A 6,276-nucleotide genomic window follows, 5' to 3' on the forward strand; every position below is an offset into this window, starting at 1 on the left:
TCGGGGTTTGGCCATGATGTGGCCTTTTTCAGCAGAATTCAGATTTGGCCGAACCCTTCTGCCAGGCTGATCCAAATCCTAATTCGCATATGCAAATTAGGGGCGAGGAGGAAAATGGCCTGACTCTTTCTCACAAAACAAGGAAGTAAAAAATGTTTTCCCCTTCCCACCCCTAATTTGCATATGCAAATTAGGATTTGGTTCGGTATTCATCTGAATCTTTCGCAAAGGATTCGGGGGTTCGGGCAAATCAAAAAAAGTGGATTCATGCATCCCTGTACAGAAGACAAGAAAACCGGGAAGATGGCTGCAATGAACAGCGATCCCTGAATCTGCACCGAGGGGTAAGTAAAAAGGGGCATTTCCCCGGGGGGGGAGGGAGGGGGGGGTCTACGTAGGGTAGGGTTTTTTTGGTTAACGAGTGAATTCTCCTTTAAAGTATAATGCACTGATGAGTAAAGTGAAATCCCCGGGATGGTGTTGGTCTGCAGCTCCCAGTGGGGTTTTCTAGTTCAGCAGCATTTTCTGGGGAGCAGGTTGTCCTTTGCATACTGCAGCTACATTTTTGTTCCACTGTCTTGCTGTGGCTAAAATGTTCTGCGATTTAGGGCCTCCGTACAGGGTTTCAGAGTAGTATGTTTTGGAACTAGCCTCAAAATCTTTAGTGCCCCTAGAATTCTCTCTTTTTGTCTCAGATTAGCCATGTTTTTGCCCAAAAGTTTTGTAATTTTTTGTCCCACCCACTCCCATCATTTTTGTGACAACATATGTTAAATCTCATTCTATAAGCAGTTTCTAGTACTTCAGAATTTATATTGCCTTACTGCTGTGTTGTAAGATTGGGTGTTTTGTTAAATACATTTTTTTAAATGTGAATTATCATGTGTTCCCAATATTGACTTTGTGAAAGGGTGTGTCTGGGATTCTTTTTGTTTTCATTCGGGGATTTTCTTTATAGGGCTCTTACACACAGGCGGTTTTTCCTGTACTCCCCTGCGTTGCGCTTTATTCTGTTCAGCCGCAGGGGAGCGCAGGAGTAGACACACTCAATTATTGTGAAGGGGCTGAACGCAGGTGAAATGCAACATACTGCACCCCCCTGCGTTTGGCTCTTACATGCGTCTGCACTCCTCTGTGGCTGAAGAAAGCGCAATGCAGGGGAGCGCAGGAAAAACCGCCCGTGTGTAAGAGCCCTTAATGTGATTCAAGTCCACTTATCAAAACTGTGTAAAGTTGCTCTCCTTCTAACGGTGAGGTCACACTGGGCGATTAGGGGAGATTTAGTCGCCCGATTAATCGCCTCTTCTTTGGGGCGACTAATCTCCCCGAACTGCTTCCGCCTGCTAGAATGAAAAATCGCCTGCAGGCGGAAGCAGTTCGGGGAGTTTAGTCGCCCCAAAGAAGAGGCGATTAGTCGTCGGGCGACTAAGTCTCCACGAATCTCCCATTGTGACCTTACCCTAACGGTAGATGTGTATCAATGGGGTTTATTTGTTTAAAAAGAAAACTCCACAATGATTATCCAGACAAATATAAAGCACACTTGCTAACTTGGCTTCACCTGTTCAGCGCTTCACAGTTTTGCTACAATGCTTCGTATTCAATTTTTTAAAGCGAGACCTCCAGGGTATTACCTTCTTTTTTCTTTTCAGGGTTAACTTTTGTTTTCTGCTTGTTGTGTGTCAGGCCTTGGTTGATCTGTCTCCGACTGAGTTTGTACTGTATGTAAGTGTCCTAAATAAATCATGAGAACATTAATTTCATACCTATCTGAAAGAGTAAAATCGCTTCAGGTTTTAGCCGAACTATGGGCACATTTTGCATAATGCAGTGTCCTAAAGGAATTTTGAAGACTTGTGGAAAATAATTGCGTTTGGAATGTGCTGGAGATGCAAAATGAAATTGCTCCCTTGTTTATCATTGGTATATTGCATCTTTTTTTGGACTGATAATCGATTAAATGTTGATGTGTTCTCTTCATCTGCCTTAATCCTTTCCGTGCTGAAGGAGTCCTCCGTACCATGATTTTGTCAGTGTCACAGCTTTGTTGAAGAACCAAATTGGTTAGCGTTTTCTTGCTATGGAGGCCTGCAAAGCGTTGCATTAACAGCTCCTTGCATGCCCTAATTTAAAGCTGCAAATTGAGGTTTAAGTGGGGTTGTTAAATGTGTGAAAATAAACTGGTTCTGTTCTTTGTTTTATTGGTAATATAATGTATTTATTTTTTTTCTCCACCGTTACTTACTCACACCTTATAAAGCAGTGATCCCCAACCAGTAGCTCGCGAGCAACATGTTGCTCTCCAACCCCTTTTATTTTGCTCCCAGTGGCCTTAAAGGGGAAGGAAACCTAGTCGGCGCAAATCCCCCACCCGTTTGTTGCCCACCCTCCCTCCTCCCCCCTGGCCTACCCGTCCCGCTGGGCAAATGCCCCTAACTTGTTACTTACCCTTCAGCGCAGGTCCAGTCCAGGGAGTTCACAGACGACATCTTCTTCCACGCGATCTTCTTTCTGCTTTGAACGGCACATGCGCAGTAGGAGCATTTCGCCGGTACGATCTACTGCGCATGCGCGTGACTTTTGGCGCATGCGCAGTAGATCCGTACCGGCGAACTGATCCTACTGCGCATGCGCCAAAACGCAGGTCAAAGCAGGAGGAAGATCGCGTGGAAGAAGATGTCGTCGGTGAACTCCCTGGACTGGACCTGCGCAGAAGGGTAAGTAACAAGTTAGGGGCATTTGCCCAGCGGGACGTGTAGGCCAGGGGGGAGGAGGGAGGGTGGGCAACAAACGGGTGGGGGGTTTGCGCCGACTTGGTTTCCTTCCCCTTTAAACAGGTGCTAATTTTTCAATTCCAGGCTTGGAGGTGATTTTTAGTTGCATAAAAACCAGGTGTACTGCCAAACAGAGCCTCAATGTAGGTTGACAATCCACATAGGGGCAACTAAATGGCCAATCACAGCACTTATTTTGGCACCCAGGAACATTTTTCATGCTTGTGTTGCTCCCCAACTCCTTTTACTTCTGAATGTTGCTCACAGGTTCTAAAGGTTGGGGATCCCTGTTATAAAGCATCAGCTCTGCAGCATGTCTTACAGCTGGAGATGTAGGCAGGATTTGTACTGAACAGATTTAAAGAACCCACCTTGTCACTTTCATGGTTCCAGGGTGGGCAGCATTTGAAAAGTTAAACAATTGAGATTATTTATGCCTGATTTGGCCAGCTGGATCAAACTTTGGGCTGGAGTAGATGTCAGATGAAGACCACATCAATGCAAATATTAATAGCAAATATTCAGCCAGACATCATTTGGGCATGCCACTGACTAATCTGGAGAGACTGAGGTGCTGCTTACCCTGTTACTAATTATAAGTGATTGGCTAGGGATGTCTTGTGAGGGCATATTGGGATGGCTTATCACAAACTTCTCACAATTACAATTCACCCAGGGTGCGTGAAAAAGCTTCAACTGTCTAGTTCTGAATCTGCGTGATCAGTCTACAGTAGTACCTGCCGTCTGCTGATATTCAACACATTTGGGTAAGTCTATACGTCCGTTGTCTTTACTTCAATAAGTTACATTTTACATTTAGCTGCGTTGGAGAAATCAGAAAGGAGCAAACTTGAAAGAATATACGTGAGACATCCATTTATTATGGCACTCGCTCTTCCAAACGAAGACATTGGCTTTGAAATAAAAGACAATGGATTAGTGGGAGCAAAAGGTTAACCTTGTTGGGTTTAGGTACAATTTTAACTATACTACTACGTATGTTACTGTGTACAATTTCAGTCATTTAGCAAACAGGAATGTAATAAAGTAAATATATAAACAAATAATAAAATTTATTAATAAGTGGATGACAAAGAAAGAGAAGACAAAACAGAGATCCCGACTGGCAAATGTTCTACATGCGTAGAAATGAGGGATGCACCGAATCCACTATTTTGGATTTGGCCGTACCCCCGAATCCTTTGTGAAAGATTTGGCCGAACTGAATCTGAATCCTAATTTGCTTATGCAAATTGGGGCTGGGAAGGGGAAAACATTGTTTATTTCCTTGTTTTGTGACAAAAAGTCATGAGATTTCCCTCCCCGCCCCTAAAGATTCGGTTGAATCCGAATCCTGCTGAAAAAGCCCGAATCCCGAACCAAATACTGGATTCAGTGCATCCCTAGTAGAAACCTACAGTACATAAGTATTTGATCCCTGTTTCTGGAATCGCAAACCTAAAAATAAAGAGACCCTGTAAGCTTGAATGACTCTCTGAACCTGTTTTCTTTAGATTTAACTTTCAGAGCTTCTTGAGGTATGAAGTGATGTCTTTTACTGAGGGAGATTCTTTTTTTAGCCAATAACTAAACAATGCTTTCTTCGAAAAGGCCATTTTCAAAGTAATTAGTATCTTTGTTTCTTGGGAGATAGATTTTAGTTCAGGCTTCAAAAATAGCCTATTACTGTCTAAGGGCAGAGACACGCTCAAATTCATTAAGGTCTTATTAAGTGGATCCATTAGATCATTAAAGGGATACTGTCATGAGAAAACATGTTTTTTTCAAAATGCCTCAGGTAATAGTGCTGCTCCAGCATAATTTTGCACTGAAATCCATTTTTCAAACAGATTTTTTTTTTATATTCAATTTTAAAATCTGACATGGGTCTAGACGTATTGTCCGTTTCCCAGCTGCCCCCAGTCACGTGCCTTGTGCTCTGATAAACTTCAATCACTCTTTACTGCTGTACTGCAAGTTGGAGTGATATCACCCCCTTCCCCCCAGCAGCAACAACATAACAATGGGAAGGTAACCAGATAACACTCAATAGTAAAAGCCAAGTCCCACTGAGACTGATTCAGTTACATTAAGTAGGAGAGATAACAGCTGCCAGAAAGTAGTTCCATCCTAAAGTGCAGGCATAAGTCACATGACTGGGGCAGCTGGGAAACTGACAATATGTCTAGCCCCATGTGAGAATTCAAAATTGAATATAAAAAAATCTGTTTGCTCTTTTGAGAAATGGATTTCAGTGCAGAAGTCTGCTGGAGCAGCACTATTAACTGGTAAAAACATGTTTTCCCAAGACAGTATGAAGTATGTTACTATGTTATGAAAGTCAGGATTCCTGGGAAAATCTTATGCCTTGTTGAGTGACTGAGCGTGTGGTCCATAATAAAATGTAGCTTATGACTGTTAAACATGTAGGCAGGTTGCAGGGTAAAAGTCACTTAATAGATTTGTAACAACCTCCATGTAAATTACTATAACTGGTTTGGTCAGTTACATAAAAAACAATCCTCATTCTCATTTTAGCATAAATGGAACAAACTTTATATAGACCATTTCACTCCATTTAATTATTGTTTTTTTTCCTTTAAAACAAATGCTAAGACAAATTTGCACCATAGTGTGTTTGCCCTGTATGAGCCATGTAATGTAACGGCGAATGTTCCAAATCCAACAATTCCACCGCCCAGATATATGAGGGGCCCTTTTGCTCGTCAATCAATTACTGACATCAGAATAAGGTAAGTTTACATAGAAGATATCTTCCAGCTTCTCACCAATTACATCTGTCAGTTCGGGTGCACTTCGCCCAGAACCCTGCGCTTAGAACCTGCGGTAATCCCCTCCCGAAAAACTTTTACGTGCTCTTCAATAAATTTATCATTTACCAGATCCGTTTCCTGATCTTTTTTTTAGGTTAAAAAGATATATGTTTTATTTAATGCATTTGATATACAAACAAACGTCCGAGGTCTGACGCGTTTCGTGTCTATGCACTTCCTCGGAAACCTCATCCTGCATCACTGTGAATGGGATTTAAACCCCCCATTACCCTCCCTTAGGGTCAGTCCACACGAGCGGTGTCTTCCCGTCCACTATAATGAAAAGTCAAAAGTCACTCACGAGGCGACTTCGGAAAGCGAAGTGCCGCGTGTAGGCGACTTTTCATTATAGTGGACGGAAAGACACGCGAAGGCAGTTCAGGGAGATTGTCGACCAGAAGAAAAGGCGATTAGTCGCCAGGCGACTAAATCTCCCCGAATCTGCTCGTGTGGACTGACCCTTAAAATTAACATATTGATTAAGAAAATATTTTGCACAAGAATTCATTCGTTTAAAATCAATCGAATAACTGATATAAAAAAACGTTTATAAATAGCGCAACCCAAATACTTATAAAATTCACAATTACTTCTAAAATTAACAACAAATGTTTCTTGGTGTGGTTATAAATATATGTGTGTGTGTAAATATATTTAAATCAAGCGGT

Source organism: Xenopus laevis, chromosome 8S (assembly GCF_017654675.1).
Source record: "Xenopus laevis strain J_2021 chromosome 8S, Xenopus_laevis_v10.1, whole genome shotgun sequence".
NCBI classification, from domain to species: domain Eukaryota; kingdom Metazoa; phylum Chordata; class Amphibia; order Anura; family Pipidae; genus Xenopus; species Xenopus laevis.